Genomic DNA, 16,176 nt, shown 5'->3' on the forward strand with positions numbered 1-16,176 from the left:
ATTCTTCAGTAACTATATTTTGCAATGCTACTCTATTCTTCACTAAGTCTTTTACCCTTCTGCACTTCACTATATTTCACTCATACATATCCTCTGCTATGTATCCTCTCCTTTTTTATCCTCTTTTTAAAGATTTCAAAGGCTTAGGGTTAGGTATGAATCTAAAATCAATATTAATTCTTCATTTCCCACTCATTTCTTGCACTTTTCCTATTGGTTAAATACCTTCTACATTTTTCTTATTGGTTGCATGTTGATTACATAGGTAATGTGAAAGGTTCAATTTTATCTTCAAGATCCTTTGAGATTCATCCCATGTCGGCTCCAAAAATGATTTACATTTGAGTTTGTGAAGGCACAAACTCATATCCAGATTCTATGTTACTCAACACATTCTAGTTGCTGATGGTTGACACATATAGAAAAACTGGCTCACTTGACTCCTATAGCAATTTTTTTTCACTCAGGTCATATAGCAATTTTGTTTCTCTCAGCATCTATACTCTACTTAGCACTTGAACTTTGCTCGTCACCTAAACTTTGCTTGGCACCTAAAGTTCACTCGACACTTCTTGAATTCTTTGGCTCAACATACATTGTAGCTCAACTTCTGTATTATACTTGGCATTAACTTTGAGAATTGGTAAAGTGTGTTGAAACTCAAATGTTAAAACCATTTTGAGACCAACAATCTCCCCCTTTGACATGAGTGGTAAAAACACCTAACTAGACATTATAAATCTAATCTTTATGAGTATACTACACATTTTGTTTGGCATATCTACAAGACTTCAAAAACTTATTCAAAATTTTGTATATCTCAAAATCTTATAACTCCCCCTAAGTTGATGTGCCATTTCCATTCCTATAACCAAAATTCTTGTCCTAAATATGTCTCATGCTTATATATCTGATACTCTTTGCCTTATATGCCTTTACTGTATCTATGTATGCTAATATATTTGATACTCTTTGCCTTATCTACCTTTACTATATCTATGTACCCTATTTTTGAATATGTTCCCTATCAAATCTTCTTGCAGTTTTCCATCCTTTTGGCTTTATTACTTCCTTAAAAATGTGAATGTGAATATCTCCCCCTTTGGATATTCTTTATTTCTTTCATAAAAGAATGTATTATGTAGTCATTCTTATTCACATCTCCCTCAAAACATTATATCTCCCCAATAAATAATGAATTATACTCCCCCATAAGTATATTCTCCCCCTTTCTTTGACACTTATGTCAAAGGGTCCTAAGGATAAATAGAATACCTTGCAAATAATGTTTTATTTACCTCCATAATAATCTTGAGACAAGAATCCAATTATCTAAGGAAATCTCCAATGACTTGTGTTGGATGGCTGTCTCTGTTGCAAGATGAACAAGGCCTTCTAGAGTAGAAATATTAGGATCTTTCTTTAGTACATTTTCTACATAGGCCTACTCCTTATGGAGTACTTCTAGATGTGGAGTTATGGAGGATTTAATTTGTATCAATTTGGCCTTAATATTGGCCTCCTCTACTATCAACATAGCTAATTCTTTTTGTGTGTGAAGTGTAACTACAAAATGCTTCTCACTCTAAGCTAGATCTTTTGGCTGCTAAGTGCTAGAAATCTTTAGATTTTTCTCCAAGCTCATCATCCTTTGGCTTGTTTCTTTTGTGAAGTATGAGGAATCACACAACTTATTGTACAATGAGAATACATTCTCAAGTACTTGCTTTACTTTTTCAATCTTCTTCGCCAATTCAACTTGTGAAAGTGCTATTCCACTTGATATCTTCTCATTCACTTTCATCTAAAACTTCTTTCCTAACCATTCTAATAATTTAACATTAATTTCTAGGTCCTCATTGTGTACCTAGTCCACAATGTTGGAAAATTGCTCCATTATGGGCTAGGTTTCATCAGGTATTTGTAAGCTAAATGCATCAAGAGCTATGTCCTTGATTTCTACTAGTGCTTGCTTTTGCCTATACTCATTTTTGAGTATCTCTTGTTTCTTCCTCCTCTCTAGTGCCTCTTGTACTTTATTTATCTATTGCAGGTTCATGGTTTTTGAGTCATAACTAGGTATGACTATTTCTTCATCAAGTGCAAGGTCTCCATAGTGAAGTACCCTTGTAACCTTGGTAGTGCTTTAGCCTGGTGCTGAAATCTGCAATGGTATTGCATGAGTGCTCAAATTCTTATTAGGAATTCTCAAGGTACGCAAGTTCACCAATGTTTATATTGCCTCCTTCTCTTTGGGGGTTTTCTCTACTTCTTTCTCCTATTCTATACTGCCTTGATCAATGATGAGAATTTGAAGAGGTGCACCTTGACTTTGTGCAGTACGAACATCTTGCCTTGTTTGTTCCTTTGCTTGCTCCTTGGCAGTTGTTGTCACTTTTATTGTAGAATCAACCTTAGCAATTTTTTCTTGTACTTCTTTCTCTTTGGGTTGATTTTTTGTAGTTATGGGAGGTTGTGAGGATTGTTTTTGTATGCTATCTTTCTCCCTAGTTATTTTTTCTACATCTTTTGCATCTCATCAATGCTCACCAAAATTGGATTTGCGCAAAGTTGTTCTTGTAATGTAGATTGGTGAAGGATCTTCTTGAGATCCTCTACTATTAAAGTATTGATGTTCTAAACTAAAGTGTTAAGAACATCTTGTATAGTTACTGTATCTATAGGTGTTGTATGTGGAAGGCTTGGTGCTACTTCTGAGTAGTTACCCTTTCACCATGTGTCTCCTCCACTATCTCTTTTTCTATTTCTTTCTCTCCTTCATCTTTTTCTTTCTCTCTTTTATCTTCTTTCTAATTCTCTTCTTCTTCTTCTTCATTTCTACCCTCAAATGGGTTTTCTTGCCCTTCCTTTATAGATGTCAAACCATATATTAATTTCCACATTTGTGTGGACTTTTGGACAACATCTTCAATTTGATTTTGCAAAATATTGAAGGCTCTGTATTTGGGTGCAAATTTACTCCCATGCTTTTTTACTGACCTTTGTTATTTGAACTTTAGTAAGGTTTGACATTACATGAGCCAATGTAGACTCTCTTATTTCTTTCTCCATTTTGAGAGAGTAATTCCATTTATTCTCAACTAATGAGCTTAGCTCCTTAGGCATTGAATTGTCTAGTTCAAGTGGGGTGGTCTTGAACTTAGCCATCATAGTGTAGATGGACTCTTCCATTGTGCTTTTTTGTTCCTTTGAAAACTTATTAAATTCAATGGTCTTTAGACCAAATAAATCTGCATTATCTCTAACATTATTGCAAATACTTTCCAATTTAGACGTAGTAGAGCATCTTACCAATCTGAATTGTTCTTCATTAGACTCTATTCTTTCCTTGTTTGATGCTGGAGGTGCAACATAATTTCTTTTCTTTTTTTTCTCTATAGGTCTTCCTTGTTCTATTGCCTTCCATTTTTCTTTCTCCTTTGTCCCTTGAGTTGTAGCCTTGGTGTCAACCCTTGTAGTTGGTTTGGCTGGGCTTGGCTTTGCAAGTTTCTTCTTTTTTGCTTTGGGCTATGCAACTGGCTACTTCTAAGCTTTCCTTTTCTTTGGCTTAGCCTTTGGTGCTTCCTTCTCAGAACCTTCCTCTTCATCTACATCCTCTCCCATACCTTGGGTTAGGGCAAGTGGCCCTTGATCTTGTTCTTCTTCATCACCCTTGACATCTTCACCTTCTTCCTCTGCTTCTTCTACAGTTCCTTCCCCAAATTTGGCTTTCAACTTTTTAACAAGCTTATCCTTCTTCTTCAAAGTGGAGGTAGTTTTCAACTCCATATCCACCTTGGATCTTGTTGGGACTCAAAATTGTCTTCCCAATTTTGAGTACCATTGAAGAAATTGAGCCCTATGAATGCTTTTTGTGCATATGTACCCAGCTATACCTTTGAGCCTTATGAGGTGTTTAATGTTTCTAACACCTTGCAGTCAGTCTATCCACATGTTCCATAATGATAAATTGCCATTTTCAGCTAGCTTGTGAAGTCCAATTTTGAGCATTTGCCAAATTTGCATTTTCACCTAGGTGTCAAACAATGACTGGAGGCCATGTTTGCCATTGAATATCTTGCACCCAAAATGTTTCATGACTCACCACTTTGGGAGTGTCTAGTGTCCATATCTAATAACCTATGTTTCAGATTTTCAGTCATTTTAAATTTGTTTGACTAGGTTTTGAATCACTCAAAGTTGGTAGTTTGTTATTTTCACATTGATGCACTTTGCACATAATTCTGGGAAGCCTTGTTTGACGAGTTGTAATTTTGACCTAGTTGACCAAAATGCTAAATTTCCTTTTTTGTTTCATTTTAGGGGTCAGAGACATTCTATGTTTCAAGTTTTAGCTCATAAAGAATCCATTTGATCAATTTTCAAATGTGATTCTAAATGGAATTTCTATCTTTTTACTGGTGTTAGCATTTGTAGATTGATCAGTACCCCTGTTCGTGATGTTATATCTCAAAAATTTTGATAGGTGAGATCGAATGGATTGTACCACTATGTTTTCCTCCAAAAATACTTTAAGTGTGCCAAGTTTCAAGTATTGATGAATCCATTTGCACACTTTTCCAAGTCAATTCTGTTTGATCAAAAATCACTTTTCTGTCATTATTTCAATCTGTAAAATCCAAGTAGCCCACTTTGACCACTTGCCATTTGCACCTAGTTATTCATCATGAGCCCAAATTATAGATTTATACTCACTTCATGATAGCAAACCAACACTCCAATTTTTGTTTCCCCATTTGCTCATTTGCCCAGTTTTCAAGGCTAAATCCAAACCCAATTTGTTGTTTTCTGACTTGTTTACTTGTAGCTAATTCTAAGAGGTCAACTTTGACAAAAAATATCTTTTGACCCCAAAATTTTCATGAGACGAGATCTGATAGGGTAAAATTTTGTGGAATAGAGAATCAATATGTTTGATTTCAGAGCCTTGTCAGAGTTTTGGGTCAATTTTTAAGGCTAGTCAATTGACCTCCTGGCACAAAAGTGATAGGTTGCAGTAAAAGGATGAAATGAGTTTCAAATGTTGATTCATTGGTCGAGTTTGATTTCAATTAGTATCAGGTGATGAATGGATTAGTTACAATTTTTAGTTGTTCAAAAATAAATATCTTTTTAGCTGGACTCACAATGGGGCCCGACTAATTTTCACCAGATTGATAAGATGCTAGGATTTGGGGTGTTCAAAAGATGTTGACAATGAAAGTCCCACATGCTCAACTCCATTTTGGAAGGAAATGGAGTCTTACTTCAAGTGTGTTACCGAGATGATATTGATTACCTAAAGAAGCAAGTCAAGTTTGGTTTAGATGAAATACAAGGACCTCCAAGTCAAGGCTTTTCAAGCCACGGAGGAAGAAGATCATAGCAAGGGTGGTGGTACTTTCAAGAGAACCAAGATTGTCTTGATTACTAGTGGTGAAGTTGTGCTTGTTGAAAGGAAGAGGATGTTGATTGTTAAAAAGAAATATGGTGAAGCATTTCACCTAGGTTCTATATTTGTGATGAAAGAGACTTTTGGTAATGTGGATAAGGTGAATGTAGAAGAGAAAGGCTAGGATATGCAGGGCGTTAATGGGATATTTTTCTTCTAAAATTAGAGAAGCATCTAGGTAGCTAAATGGATAGAAGCCAAGGGATATTGAAGGGATCACAACGACAAAAGGGAACACAAGAATCTTTAAAGCTAAATAATTGTAATGATTCACTTGACTTGTGTGAGAATGGTGATGAAATGACTAGCTTGAAGGACTATGCATCCAAAATAAAGGGGGGATGGCTTCAGCAAGAAAAGACAACACATTGAAAGTGTGGAAGGAACTGGTAAAAGGTAGAATATGCCATAGAAAGAGCATATTGAAACATGAGAAAGACCCTACACAAATAAAAAAGGAGTTCAAAAGCCACGTTAGCATTCAAAAGTAGGAGATGTTTAAAGGAAAAACACACAAACAAATTAGGAGTTGTAGTCGACAGGAATAGAGGAGAGTTCAAAGACAAGGAATCCATGCACACCAAAGAGGAACATGCCACACAAGAGTCCATGCAGCAATAAAGGCATTGGCATGAAGCCAAAAGGCATGGGACACCACTAGGAAGGAAGTTTGCACCATGGAAGATGACATAGATGGCATATACAAGACATTCATGCCTGCAATGAGAGTCAAAGCCAAGTCCCAGACTAAGCACATAAAGGAGAACAAGGCACGTTGAGGAAGAAGAGGTGTCTACAACAATTAAGAACATAAAACTCACATCACAGAGCTGGTTGTCCATGCTAATAGCATGAGAATGAGCCCATGAAAAAATGAAATAGACCAAACCAATATAGCAAAAAAAAAAGAGACTCCACACGCAGTCAAAGCTGTGAGCAAGAAAGAAGAGGCTTAATGTTAAACAATAGAGTCGGTGGCTTGTTAAAGGGATTCAATGACTTGTTAAAGGGAGATCACGCCATTAAAAAAAGAGAGACTAGCATTGAAGCATGAGAAATCCAGAACAAATATTCCATGAGGAAGCTTGCACCAAAGGGAAGTGAGAGACCAAGTAGATGCCATGAAAGGAGAAAATGTAGGCAGTCAAAGGAAGAATCTGCCCACATAGACAAATACGATAGGGAGCAAGATGAAAAGAACCCATGGCATCCAGAGAAGAAAAGCATTAAAAGTGCAAGAGCTCATAAAAAAGGGAGCAATCTATGGTAGTTTGAAATAAATTTTGAAGCTTTTGTCCCACATTCTCTATGTGAGCAATTTTAAAGTGTTTAAATACAATACCTTACACTCATCAAGATGCATTAAGCACTCATGACTTTTGGAAGCCATATGTAATCCGTAGGGGCCCCACCAATGACACCAACTAGAGGAAGCATTCATAATTTTGAACAGAAATGTAGGTACAATGACATGGCAGATCCATATCATAGTGCATGAGATTGTGATACAAGTCATGATCTGATGGTGGGCACATGCCTACAAAAGCAAAGTGCCCAGGGTTTAAAAAATGCGAGATTGCAGAATGTTGACATGTGGCAAAGTGAGTCCCAGGTGTGGTGAAGTGGTGATCAAGAATAGACAAAGCCGGATTAAATAGATGTCACCATGTGTTGTGATCCAATGATCAATGCACACCCACATTTTGAAGATGCTTGCTAGATAAATATTGCAGGTATGCAAGATATTGACATGTGGTAGAGTGGGTCCTATATGTGGTGAGGTGGTGCCGACATGGAAAGTGATGTAGATTGAGTAGCCAATCAAACAGTGCCATGTGGCTCTCGGTCAAACAAAGGTTGACCCCAGAATTGAAGGCAAGGTAAAATATAGAGTGTTTGAAAAGAACAAATTTTTAATATATTTTCTCAAAAGGGGGTTTCTGGTAGGCTAAATATGTGATGTTATGCATCACCAAAACTGGGAGAAACTAAATTTTTGATTATGGAGTTAGTTTCTGCATAGGAAGCAGTCTGTTCAAGCTATAGGAGGTTTTCTTCTAGATTCCTAATTTGCAATAGTATGCTAGTGTCAAAGTTCAAAACTATTTTCTAGCAATGGAAATGACCTGAATGTGAGAAAAAGATGGTGAAAATATAGTTTGAGGTTGAATGTAACCACTTTCAAGACAATTGAATGAAGTTTTTATCAGCATTCTTGATGCATATCAGATATTTTGGCAAACAAAAGGGGTTTTCATCATTGAATAGGATATTTTTACAAGTTTGTTACAAAGTAATGATGAAAACAATATTAGATCAAAGTGGTAGAAAGATGAAAGAGGCTTTTAGCTATAGGGGATGGAATTCCAAGTGGACACATGTTAGGCATAGATTAGATCTAGGAATTCATCTTCTTCCTATATCTTTCTTTCTTTCATCCATTGTAAGGGTTCCAATCCTGAGTTTTCTCAAATCTATGATACCATTGTTGGTTGGAAATTTTCAATCCTTCTGTGAGACCACTTTTTTGGATCCAGATATGTGATTCCATCCTCATTCTTTAGCAAATTTCTCTTGTATGAATAGCTATAGGAAAGATAATACAGATAGTTCTGAGATGTTAGGTTGTTTCATGTTTTGATTTCATGCATTTGATTATATTATTTCAAGGAAATGAATGCATATGAACAAGAATTTCATTAGTTTCATTATGGTTCTCCTCTCCTATCTTAGTAATCTATAAGTCTTATGTAGTCTTGGAACAAAGATCTAAGATCCATTTGCATCCCCTTCAGTTTGTATATTTGATGTATTTTATTGTTGGAACAAAGGTCCAAGTAAATGCTTGATATGTTTAACAGGGTTACTAGTTACTGGAGAAGGATATTTTGTGAGAATAAGTTCTGGATGAATATTGATGTCCAAATCACAAGGTGATTAGATAGATCTAATGTCTGGGTATATGAATATGTATCAGATATCCATATGTGTGTGTTTGATTCCTAGGTTTTCCCAATAGATAAGGCACTAATCAGCTACATGATCATTAGTTCTTATTGTTGCATATTAGGGGTTTTTTTGAGTTCAACATTATTAATCAAATGTTCGTTTCCGTTCATGTTGAAGAATCGAAATGCAACACCCTCACTCAGCCTGTGAATATCATAGAATTTTCATTTAGCTATTATAGATTTATGTCATTTCATGAGTCATTAGGAGATATAAGGGCTTTTATTTGCTTAATAGATTCAGGGATATATTTTTGCACTAGTACCATATTAATTGGATCTGAGGTTCACCAACCTAGGTTTTGTAGAGCCTAAGGTAGAAGAAGGGTCTAGCATTATAGTTGGCCTGGTGTTTGAAGTGATATGTTGAAGATGGGAGTTAGCTGCCCCTAGATGTGTCATATTCTCACCGGGGTAATTGGAAACCTACAACATTTTCAAACACCAATAGATCTCACCACGTCATATGTTCCAAAATGTGGTGCATTATTGTATATTTCTTCTACTAACAAAGTAGTTATTGATGCTGATGCTTCATCTATGTTTTTCTCATACCCAAGAGGTCTCAACCATCTCACTCTTGGAATGGCCACTTTTATGTATGTATGTATAGTCTATATCTACAGGAAAATAAACTTCATTTACATGTTTTTCTACTAAGGAAACTAGAATTCTAAGCCTGGCCTTCATTGATTTCTTAAAATCCTCAAAATAACTAGTCATCAAGGTCTCAAAATTAGCTCCCATCTACTCTATATATTCATTGACTTGAGCTATGATTGACCTATCATTCTTCCATGCCACTTTACCAAAAGAAGGGATTTCATTCTCAACATAAAAGAAAATACATATCAAAATTGCACCAAATTTGCATTGGGCTCCCTTTGATCTTCTAATGGCTGCTAGATTTTCATTGATCTATTGTAGTTGCAGCTCTACAATATCATATGTATTATCCTTCTTCACTAGTTTGTATCTAATGTCTACTTCAATACAAGGCACACTATTGAGCCTATTGGACTAGTAGAATTTGTGTGCAATGACCCTAACAACAAAGTCAACTAGAGGATCTTGGATTGTGTCAATTGTCATCCCTCTCTTATTCCATTTTGCACCTATGTTCTTCTCAATTACCTCCTTAGAATCACTTCTAAGGGTCTTTGGCCAATCTAGGGTTGGGTATCCTATCACTCTATGTACAATTATCTTTATGATCTTGATAAGACCATCCTCCAACCATAAATTACCATCATGCATTCGACTCAATTCTAGTCTAATCCATTCTCTCTTGAACATGGTAGGGAATTCTAGGGCATGCATTAAACCCTTCCTCTCAAAAATTTTGTACTCTTCTTTCAACACTCCATTTTCACACAACTTTTCATATGCCTCCCTCATTTCCAAGTCACCTATGGCTCCAATTTTGCATTTATAACATTTCCTTATGTCTTGAACCATTACAACCTTTGGGGGTATGATGGATAGGGCTCCATCTGGGTCATTCTTATATGCAACCTCTGGGATTGGATGAAAATTAGGTTGTCTAACCTCTTTTGATACTGATTAGACCTCAAATGATTCCTTCTCCTGAGCTTTTCTAGAGCTAGATACCATTTTACACAATCTAGGGTTTCAACACAAAGAAAACATGAAATTGTGTAGCCCAACACAGTCATAAATACCTTAAAATTGATGGAATCATGCTTGGAATGTTGTTGAAATCTTTGTATACACTAGATTCTCTGCTTTGGATTTGCTCTGTGCTCTTTCTTGTCTTTGCTCTTCATTCTTGATGAAGAAAAATGAATGAAAATATGATAATATACCCTATTTTCATCATATTTAATGCTTAGTATAGTTACAACTATCCACTTATCTTTTGAAGGATTCCACATTACTCAGCTTCCATTATCTTTTCACCACTCAGCTTCCATGGGAGTATTACTTACTTGGCTTCAACTAAGATTTCTTCTTCACTCCGCTTCCTTTACCAACTCGACTTCTACCAATCATTAAGCTCATATTGCCTTGACAATCAACTTGGCTTATACTAAATTTTACTCGACATCTGAGGACAACTCAACAACACTTGTGAAATCTTGAATTTTTGATTTTACATAATTGTTCATGCTAATCTATTATTTTTTAGTACTTCCTTTTCTAGGAATTGATGCATGATGAAACTTTGTAAATCAGACCCTTATGCCTTCTCTTGCTTAGTTTGATGAAGTGTGACCACTTGACCTATTAGGTGAAGTGATCCCTTCATTTGATGTGTTGCTCCCATCTTTCTCCTTCTATGTCTTATTCATTTCTCCTCTGATGTGTTCAACATCTACCTGCTCTTTACCTTTTTCATTCTTTGAGTTGGGTACCTTTGACTTTTTTTGGCAATTCTTGTTGATATGACCAATCTTCAAGCAACTAAAACATGTGGTTTGGCTAAACCATCTATTTTAGTTCCCTCTAAAATGTGTCCTTATGCAATATTTAGGAATGTGTCCATATTCATGATAGTAATGATAGCTATACCTAGTGTTGTAGTCCCAATTGTAGTGATGACCATGGTTAACCTCCCTTGTTGCCCGATTTGATGTCCACATAGGTTTTGATCTACACTCAAAATATCTATGTCCATACTTCTTGCAATTGTAGCAGTGACCTTCAAATTTTGGTGTTTTGATAGTCCTAGTCCTGTAGTTATGTGCTTGATGTCCTTGCTTTCTGCACTTATGACAATAACTTGCATTCTTAGGCTTGTCATGCTGATGGGAATTCTTACTTTTTCATAAATTAGAGGTATGCCCCTTTTTACCACAGAAATGACAAGTAGGTTTAGTGTTATGACCTTTGTTACTCCTTTCTTCTATAGTCTTGGAGGACTCTTTTTGTTCAGTGCTAATGTAACCAAGTCCTAAAGTATCATTCCTAGCCCTTGGTGATTTTAGTAGCTACTCAAAGTACTTGATGGCCTCATTAGGTTTGTTTAAGCTTTTTACAATCTCCTTCTCTCTTTTTGGTCATTTTGTAGTTGTTCATTCTGCATCTTCAGCGTTGACATTTCAGTGTCCTTGACATTTAGTTCATGATGTGCATTCATCATCAAACTCAGGGTGTCTAGCTGCATGTTTGATATTCTTGCAAGCCTAGTTGACTTTTCTTCTAGTCTATTGGCAAGGATTCTCTTGTATTCTTCTAGCATAACCTTATCTTCAATGGCTCTTTTCTTTTGTTCAGTTGCCTCACAAAGCATCATGGCTTGTGATTCTTGTTCAAGCTTGAGTATTCTAATTTCTTCTACTTAAGCTCTATTCTTCTCCATCAAGTCTACTATTGCAACATCAAATTCTTTGGAATCTCCATTTGAAAACAAATTTGAGGTGTCAATCTCCTTGTATTGCATGTCATTCTCAGCTATGGCAATCTCTTTTCTTCTTTTTAAGGATTTCTTTAGTTCTCCTCTAGCTTCTTCCAAAGCATGTAAAGCAAGTTTTAGGTCAATTATCTTATTCTCTATGGTCTTTCCAAGTTTGTAGACTTCCATTTTCATATCTTTTCTCCAAGTTGTAAGGCTCCTTCTTGTGAGAACTAAGGTCTGATACCAATTGTTGAAATTAACAAGTGGGAAGATTTACTTTTGAGAGATTGGGTGAATAAGAAGTAACTAACTTTAACCTTTTCAAATTCATTTAACTAAAACCATTCACATGCATCAAATTTATCTAATAAACATGAACGTAAAGATATGCTTGAAAAATAGATAACACATAAATTTGGTAACCCAAAAACCCTCCAAAAAGAGAAGGTAAAACTGGGTTGGGGGTGACACCCACAAATTATCACTAGAGCAATGTGTAACTGTTCAAAGTTAGAATGTTTGATCACTTCCAATGGTTTACCTTGTGAAATGCTTGTCCTATTAAACACTTTACACTTTATTAAAAGTGACCATGTTAAAGGATTTCACTACCCTGTTAAAAGCAGGCCTGGTTAAAGGACTTCTATACATTCACTTGGAATGCCACCCTATTAAAGGATTTACAAATGGCTACTAGACCAACCTAACTCCATAGGATTTCCATATCTAATATAATTTCTAGAGAGTATTAGAAAGCCTTTTGACTTGATAGCTTTGCAATCTTCAATTGCTAATTCCAGATCCTTGTTCTATTCTATCACTTTGATCCTTCCTTAATTTGATAAGTTTCTTTGTGAGGTTCTAATACTTTTTTCTTTAATAACTAGATTTCATAATGCTACTCTATTCTTCACTAAGTCTTTTACCATTTTTCATTTTTCTATATTTCACCCATACATATCCTCTCCTATGCATCCTCTCCTTTTCTCATAATGGGGCTTCATCCTCTTTTTAAAGATTTCAAAGGCTTAGGGTTAGGTATGAATCTATGATCAATATCAATTCTTCATTTCCTACTCATTTCTTGCACTTTTCCTATTGGTTGCATGCCTTCTACATTTTTCCTATTGGTTTCATGCTGATTGCATAGGTAAAGTGAAAGATTTGATCTTATCTTCAAGATCCTTCAAGATTCATCCCATGTCAGCTCCAAAAATGGTTTACATCTGAGTTTGTGAAGGCACAAACTCATATGTAGATTCTATGTTACTCAGTACATACTAGTTGCTGATGCATGACACATATAGAAAAACTAGCTCACTTGGCTCCTATAGTAATTTTGTTTCACTTGGCACCTATAGTGACTCAACATCTATACTCTACTCAGCACTTGAACTTTGTTAAGATCCTAAAGTTTACTAGACACCTATTGAATTCTCTAGCTCAGCATACATTGTAGCTTAGCTTCTATATTATACTTAGAATTAATTTTGAGAATTGGTTAAGTGTGTTGACACTCAAATTTCAAAACCATTCTGATACAAACAACACCTAATAGTTTTTTTTGTAACATTTAATAAGGTTGGATCTTAACTACTTGCAATTGGTGGTTTTTCCCAAATTGGGTTTCCACGTTAAATCTTGGTATCACTTGTGATCATGCTATTTCTTTCATGTGTATGAAATGAAGTTAAGTAGGGTTAATCATAGATAATATCTTAAGATTTGCGTGATAAGCATTTACCAAGTTACAACATTTACTAGTGTAAACCAAGTGCAAGTGTGTTTATCAAGCATCAATATTTTTAGTGAAGTTTGTGTTCTATATTAACATCTAAGGCATATGGGATTTATTTTAGTGGTAACTAATTCACCCCTCCCCTCTCAATTACTCCTCTTATATTTACAACACCTCTTGTGTCACATTTTTGTGGGTATGTTGTCAATTCTTTTGCATGTGGATTTTAATTGTTTATTTTTTTCAAATATATTATGGTTTATGAGAAAATGGTAATATTTTTGTTTAAAGTTATCTTACATGTTGTAAATGATGAGTGAGAAAATGCCTACGCTCTAAAAAAGGATGGAATGAAATAAAAATTGAGGAAATTGAAGGAGAAAGAAGAAAATGTATGTAGTGCTTCTAGAATATGTTTTGTTCACGGAAAGGAGTTTTTAAAAGGTATGAAATGTGAGAATATGCATTTTTTTTGTAATCCCTAAAGATGGAAAAGAAAAAGTATATGAAGTGCTTATCAAAGTTGCATATTTTTTGGGAGAGTTTCTTGATATTCTATTAGATAATTTACTTCATGGATTTCCCCTAGTAAAGAAGATCAATCACCAAATGGACTTGATCTAAGGAGCCAATTTTCCAAACATGGAAGCTCATAGAATGACACCGATAGAAAGAGAAGAGTTGAAGAGATAAATGTTTTTGTTTTTGTACAAGGGGATAATTTGAGAGAGCTCGAGTCCATGTTTTGTACAAATAGTATTAGGACCAAAGAAGAATGGATAATGGAGGATGTGCACATTTTTTAGGCTATCAACAAGATTGCAATCAAGTACATATTTTTGTTGCCAAAGGATGGATGCTATTATAAAATATTTGAGTGGAGCTATGTATTTCACAAAGATAGATCTAAAGAGAGGGTACCATTAGATTCACATTAGAGAAGAAGATGAATGGGCATATGCCTTCAAGATAAGGGAAGGATTGTATTAGTGGTTAGTCATGCCTTTTGGGCTTATAAATGCATCAAGCACTTTTACGAGGTACTGAAGGAGTTTCTAGGTAAGTTTTTCATTATTTACATACATGATATATTGATCTTTAGTAAGAAATTGGAGAAGAATTCAACACACATTCATAAGGTGTTTGATAAGTTGAAGGAGGAAAAGTTACTAATAAATTTGAAAAAGTGAAGTTTTGTGATGAAAGAGTTTGTGTACATGGGATTTAGAATATCAGTAGAAGGTATGGAAATGGACCCTAAGAAAGTGAAATCTATCCTTGAATGACCTACTCAAAGGAGTGTGACTAAGGTAAGATCTTTCGATGGAATGGCTTGTTTATACAAAAATTTTATTACAAGTTCTAGTAGTATTTGTGGATCTTTGACTAAAATAATGAGAGGGGATAGGAAAGAATTTAAGTGAACTAGAAATGAAAATAAGATTTTTAGTGTGCTAAAATAGAAAGTTGTAGAGTATCATATTTTAGCACATCCTTATTTTAACAAGGTCTTTAAAGTAGATTACAATGCTAGTGGTACTACAATAGGATCTATTTTGAGCCAAGAAGGTAGACATGTTGCTTTTTAAGTGAGAAATTGAATGATGCCAAAAGAAAATATTTCGTTTATGATCACTAATTTTATGCTATAGTTTAGGCATTGAAGAAGTGGAGATTTTATCTTCTTTCTAAGGAGTTTTTTTTATAAGTATCGTAAATATTTGCAATATTTGAATAGTCAAGAAAAATTGAACTAAAGGAATTTGAATAGCTAGTATAAGAGGCTCACCTAACTATCCAACCACCTCACTGAGTAAACACAATGGAAGAGAAAACATATAGAATAGCACCAATAAGACAATAAACAAGAAAAATTTATTGATTAATTAATTCATCTCTATACATGCCTAGCTATAAGGTTTTCTTGGTACAACCAAATAAAAAATTTACAATTTCAAAATCCATGATCCACCTTGCAATTTTCTATTCCAGGAAAATCTACTCTTAGCTCTCTAAGTTATGCCTAACATAAGCCTAAATAACCTTATTTACACTTACCAAAATGGATTAGAGAAGATTCTAGACCATTACATAATAGAAAGGCCGACCTTAAAATAGTCTTCACACATCCCAAGAAAAGATCCAAACATTAAATTTGTTATCCAAATTAATTTATAAGTCATCTCAAAATAAGAACTAAACACATACAAACTTGGTCAAAGAAGGAATTGAGCATCAATAAATAATGGGTTCACTTGGCACTTGAAGGAAAACTTGGTCAACACAAAACAACTTGCCCAAAACTGGATACCTCAACCGACACTAGAAAAATTGGCTAGCACTAGATAATTCAGCCAACAATTGATAGCTTAGCCAATACTAGACAACTCTACCAACACTAGACAACTTGGTCAATACTGATAGAACAAATGGGAAAATATGGAAACCAATAGTATAACACAAATTTGACAATGACTATAACTTACTCGATATTGAATGAATTGGCAATTATTGGCACTTGGTAATGATTGTAACTCGATAGCATCTAGTAGAATGAAAATAGTTGAGAGGGATAACACATCAACCCAAGATGCTCCTACATTAGCTTGTTTCTATTAAA

Source organism: Cupressus sempervirens, chromosome 4, assembly GCF_028749045.1.
Source record: "Cupressus sempervirens isolate cs-2001-9-10 chromosome 4, ASM2874904v1, whole genome shotgun sequence".
NCBI lineage: Eukaryota > Viridiplantae > Streptophyta > Pinopsida > Cupressales > Cupressaceae > Cupressus > Cupressus sempervirens.